Source organism: Crocodylus porosus, unplaced genomic scaffold (assembly GCF_001723895.1).
Source record: "Crocodylus porosus isolate Cpor-Errol unplaced genomic scaffold, CroPor_comp1, whole genome shotgun sequence".
Lineage (NCBI taxonomy): Eukaryota > Metazoa > Chordata > Crocodylia > Crocodylidae > Crocodylus > Crocodylus porosus.
In genome coordinates, this window is record NW_017728948.1 from 5,793,918 (window position 1) to 5,799,830 (window position 5,913).

A 5,913-nucleotide genomic window follows, 5' to 3' on the forward strand; every position below is an offset into this window, starting at 1 on the left:
TTACTGGCTTGTATTTAAATATGAAAAAAAATAGTGAAGAATGTATTATCATTCAGATAAACACAGCTGTGTTTTTCAGTGTGAACGTGGAATACAGTACATGTTTAAATTGTTAAGGGGAAGAAGTGTGTGCAAAATTGATTTGAAATTGTTCTTTATTTTAATTAACTTAGCAGGAAAAAACAGATTCTGCTAACAGTTTTAAGTATATGTATTATTTTTAAAGCATTTCTTAAGAGGTGATGTTTTTAAAAAAAATGAATTCGTAACAACTTTCAAGCATTAAACCTTAACAAAAGTAAGTGATGCATTTCTTAACTGGAAATAAATGCCCCTTACATGCTCATATTTCATATGAATCTAGAAGGAAGACCATTTGAATTAGAACAATGGAAAATAAAATTAAATACATTCTAATAGGTTTTTCAGGGAAATATAACTTTTATCAAACTACACACATATAATATCTTTTGCTGTGGTACCTGAATGCCAAAGTTAAAGACAATATTTTACTTCTTTTTGTTATTTGTTTTCCCTATCTCCAGTAGGTTGTATTTTTATTTAATGTATAAATGGGTATTATGTATGATGAGAGAAACTGAGTCAAGGAAATTAGTATTGCAGTTTAGTTCTGTACACAGTGAAGTTTATGCTCGCTCTTACTATGGGTCCTGAATACTGGTTCTTCTGAAAGTTTTCTATATGGTGCCAATTAGCTCGTTATGGGTACATAGAATTAGCATTCTGGTAGACAGTAGCTGAAGTGGGAATTTATAATTGTAGAGACAATTGATTTCTAAAGTGAGCTGGTTCAATGTCATGGGGAGGTCTGAATGGGAAGGCAGATGCCTTATTCAGCTGGATTTTCTTCAGTACCATGGCAGTGTCAAGACCAGAGCACCAGAATTTCAAACAATGTTCTGGGTTAAAAAGCAGCTGGGGTGCTGAGATCTGCATCAGCTGTGTGTTTTTTTTTTTAAGGTTATTTAGGTTAATTATCAAACAAAATAAGTTGCAAATGCATGGAGCACTTAAAACAGATAAGAACTTAGTATGGGGCACATTGCAAATAGACTTTGATAGCTGGGGCTTTTTTTTCATAATCAGTTTTTTGTAAATGTTACATGAATAAGCAATGTTTTCTCATGTGCAAGGATATTGTCTCATTGTTTTCAATAATGTATTTACATAGATTGTACTATAAAAAGTGTGAGCATTTTGATCATCCAGTAGTACTGAAAAATCTAATAGGGCCCAAGTTCAGTTGTGGACTGATTTAGGAACTTGTCTTAAATTTTCCTTGAGATCAAATTCTCCTCCTTCATGAAAGCCCTCTTAAATTCTTAACATTTACTATGTATAATCCCTATTTTCAGTCTTGCCTGGGTTCATCCTGAGCTAGCTACTATTCGATCAGGTGCTGATCTTGGTTGTGTATTGAAAGATGGGTTTATTTATATCTGCTGTAACAGAAATGTAGTACTGGCTTTCCCATGCTACTAGCACTTAATGGTGGGCATTGTTTCATTGGGATCCTCCTTCCATTAGTGGGGGTGTTGAATAAGAAGACATGGGCCATTCCTATGGGCTGGGACTCAGCAGTCATGAGTGTGGAGAAACAGTTGTCCCTTTGTCTGTGCAAGACTTGGAGTATCCTTAATGGTGAGCAGTAGTGTTGATAATTGGTCATACCAGGTGTTTTAAAGTAGGCAGGCAGATAAGGATGAATTTATTTCATGAGTGTGTGACTAGGAGCTAGCAGCAGCTTAACTATAGTAAGGCAAGCAGGGCTTGGCCTTGGGTGCTGTTTAGAAGGGCTGACAGGTGCTTATTTAGAGGGGATACCCACAGCATCTTTCAGTGCTCTGGGACTTCCCTCTCCTTGGCTTCTAATGTTGAACACTACCATTCCCACTTTCCTTGTTCTCAGGACTTACCTGCATTTGTACTTGGGGTGGTGAAATTGCTAATTGCCTCCTGCTGAGCTAGGCTTAGTTCTTTGGTGGGTTTGCCTCTGTAGTTCATCCTGGCCAGTAGTGTAATGAAGAAGCAGCAGCAACAAGAGCCCTGGCACCTGGTAGGGATAGCTACATTGCTAGTTGCATTAGCTTGTTGGGTTAAAATGGGTTTTTAGTTGCTGGAGCTTGCAAAAATGATCACTTGTCACTTTTCTTCTTTTTGGCATCTTTGCTAGCAGTGCAAAGTTTGCATTAAGTAAGTTTGGAATTTGTTGGGGACATGAAACACCCCCATGCGAAGCCCAGCAGATGCCTTGAAATTAAGGCTGGCGTGGCCTTCTTTTCCCACTTCTGAATGTGGACTTAAACCCTAGGGAAACAGCCCATGTTATAATCACTTGTATAACTGGTTAAAATTTTTAATGTAGCTATTTTTATCAACCTTTTTCTGGAGATTTCCTAGATAATATTGCCACAGGGATATACTGAAGCTATCTTGTCTTTAACTTTAGGTAGAATGAAAGTGATTCATTTGCCAGAAGCGCTATATTTACTCGATTCCAAGGTGAGGGTCCCCCCTGCCATATAATGCGGGAGGAGCCCTTCACCTTGGACTCAAGTCCAGTAGGTGCAGGCAGCTGCTGCAGCTCCAGCTCTGGCCCCACCTCGGGTAAGGGCTAGAGCCGCAGCTATTGCCTGTGTCCTGTTGCCTCTGCACCCCTTTATCTCTTCCTCCTATAGGCTCGTGCCGTTTCTCTTCTCCATCCCTCCTTCACCCCATCTCCCCTCCCCCCGGTCACCGCTTCTGCCTCCTTGCAGTTATCTCCTCCCCACCCTTCTTGTACCCTTGTTCCAGCACCAGGCTCCATTCCCCATTCCAGTCTCAGAGCACAGCCCAGCCTAATACACTGTACAGCAGTGGCTTGGAGCTAAGAGAGTCTGAGGCTGCGAGGGGAGGGAGGACAGAAGTAACATGGGGGGGATAGAGAGCGGCAGGCACAAAGAGGTTTGAGTGTGGTAGAGGGCAAGCTGCCTGCCTCTCCCCTGCACTGCCTCCACATCAGCTCTTCCTACTGCCTGTTGCCCTGTCATTGCTTTCTCTGCTGCAGTGATGGTGGGGATGAATTTAAGATGATCCTCCAATAATTCGATTCTAGACATGGAAACTTATAACAGTTTTATAAACTTTCTGTTTATAGAATCGAATTGTTGGAGGTCATCTTAAATTCAGGGTTGTCTTGGTATTGGGTAAATACAGTCGTTTTGAGGAGGATCCATTTTGCTTTGTCTTTTGCACCTCGAGGAGACTTACTCAAAGGTAACGAGCTAGGTTAAGAATTTAGGTGCCACTATTAGCCATGTGGTGTCCATGAGAGACAGAGCATTGGATGTGGTATGAAATTATTTTTTTAGATGTGAAATTTGTGCAGGCTGTGAGTTTATTGTTTTGTGATGACCTTGAAATAGTACCAAGCATCTGACATATAGGGGTCAATTTCTACAAATCTTTCTTAGCTGAGTTTCTTTGTTACTTGTTGCTTCAGCATGCATCAGTGTGTCGCCCCCCTGAATTAGGAAACGGATTGTATTACACCCATCCTGTGTTCTTTGCTAGCTTTTTGGAAAGTAACTTGGTGACCTTACACAGACACAATATACAGTATACCTTTAAATCCCTTGTATATCACACCTGCTTCTTGAGCCTTACCTAGCAGGTATTTTTCTTTGCTGTGATATCACCTCTGTCTTTTAGGGTCATCACAATCTTGTTAGGTCAGTGGGTCTTTACTAGACCAGGTCCTGTGGTGTGGGACTTTGTTTCTTCTACATCCATTTATGCCAAATGAGAAAAATCAATAATATTTTTTGAAAAATGTGTTAAGAATGACCACCATGAGCCCTGTATGTATTAGTTATATTAGATAGTTGTTCTGTATCTCCTTTAGTTAGTAAAGCAGTGGTCTCCAACCTTTTTAAGTAGGAGATCACCTTTGGCATTTAAAAGCAACCCAAGATCTACCATGTGCTGCTGCCACACCCTTCCCCCCTTTATTCCCCTGGCCTGGCAGGGAAGGGGGGCCAGATCAAGGCAGATGGAGAAACAGTTATTTGGGGGCGTGCCTTCTCAGCAGGTAAGTCCCACCCAGCCAGGGCCCCACTCAACTTACCCCTGCTCCTTCCTCTGCGGCGCTGTCCCTCACTGCAGGAGCCTCGATCTAGCCCCTGCTCCTTCCCTCCCCCCTGGACTGACCTCCTGGGCTGAGGCATGTGCGTGCATTCACGTGGTCACTCAACCCCCCCCACCCCAGCCTCAGGTCGACTCCAAGAGGCTCTGAGATCCACTGGTTGGTGACCACTGTTGTAAAGCATTGATTAGTCTTTAGAGGAGTCTTTTAGTATTTTCTGATGTTGGACAACATTCTGAGACATTCTTTATTTGGTGCTTTTAAAAAGCAAAATTACATGTATGGATAAATTATTCTTATTGAGCAGTTTCTTTTTAAAACAAACTGTTTTGGATTGATATTCAGTGCTCTTTTTTTCATCATTATAGGATTGATGGGTTTTCTTTCTTTGTGCTTTGGATACAGATTATGAGGGAACTTTTGTCATTATTCTATTCTTCGTTTTTTAAATGTATGCTGCTAAGCGGTTTCCTCCTACCGCTTCTTTTGGAGAAAAAGTAATGTTCTGCCTTCTCCATCTGTGGAAGGCAGAATATGTTCCTTCTGAGGTCTCCTCAGACCCTTTTTCTAAAGAAGAAAATGATTACCTTTTCCCTCTACTCCTTTTTTCCTTTCTGGAGGAGCCTGGCATCAGTAAAGGTTTGGAGAGAATGCTGACAATTCCCTGATCTTAATGCATCTCTTATATTCTTAGCTGTTGAAACAAATGCAATGCTAAGTGTCAGAAATGAAAGGCTAATCTCTTCTTGGTGTCTTTTTTTGTTTCACTTTGAGTATCATTTTTCATGCATGAAGGTAGGATGATATGGTTTTTCCATTATTAAACTCTGGCCTATATTATCCTCCATATCCAAGATGCTTATTCAGGGGGTCTGGTTAGGTTCAGCCTTTGTAGTTCTGATCTTTGGGGAAACTGGCTGGTGGAGAACAGAGTCAGATTATATAGCCAGGTTAAACTAAAGTATTGTTTAATCTTAATAGTGGTAATAGGAATACCATGAGGGAGACCATTTCATAGCAACAAGCAGTCTAGTTGTATCTTACTAGAAGCTTGCCATTTTCTGATGGAAATCTAAACTGGCCTAAGTTCTTCAAATATACCAGCAGGTCATGGGTGTCTGTCTCAACAGCTTCTTAGCAAAAGCTTCATGTCCTCTTGACCAAATGTTATTTTTTGTCACCTGAGTCATTGTTTTGTCAGCTCCTGTACTTCTAGTTTCTGTTGCCCAAAGTTAGAGTTATAGGCCAGGTATAGGCAGTACCCTTTTACCAGCATAAGTGATCGGAAAATGGTCCATACCTGTAACAGAAAAGAAATTTGGCACACACAACCAGTTTATTCCCATAACAGAACACAAATTTGACACACAAAGACTGGTTTAAAAATGGCAGAATCCAGTCTAAGGTTTGCTTCCCACCCCCCTCTCCCGCAGGATGAATGTGTGTTGTGTTCACTACCAAGCTAAATTATGCCGCTTATAGAAAACCGTGTAGATTAGATTGATTCTGTCTTGGGCTTTTTGAATATCTGTATCTAGACTTAGTTTTGGGCAGAATTTGATCTGTTTTATTTAGGGAGAGTGACTGACGTATAACACCTGCGCACGGTTCACTGAAAAGAGTCATGTCTCTAGTCATCGTTTACCTTTCTGTTACTTTTCCTGGTGGTCCTGCTGACTTAGTTTCATAGTTTCTAGGGTCGGAAGGGAGCTGAGCAGATCATCTAGTCCAACCCCCTGCCATGGCAGGAAAGAATACTGGGGTCAAAT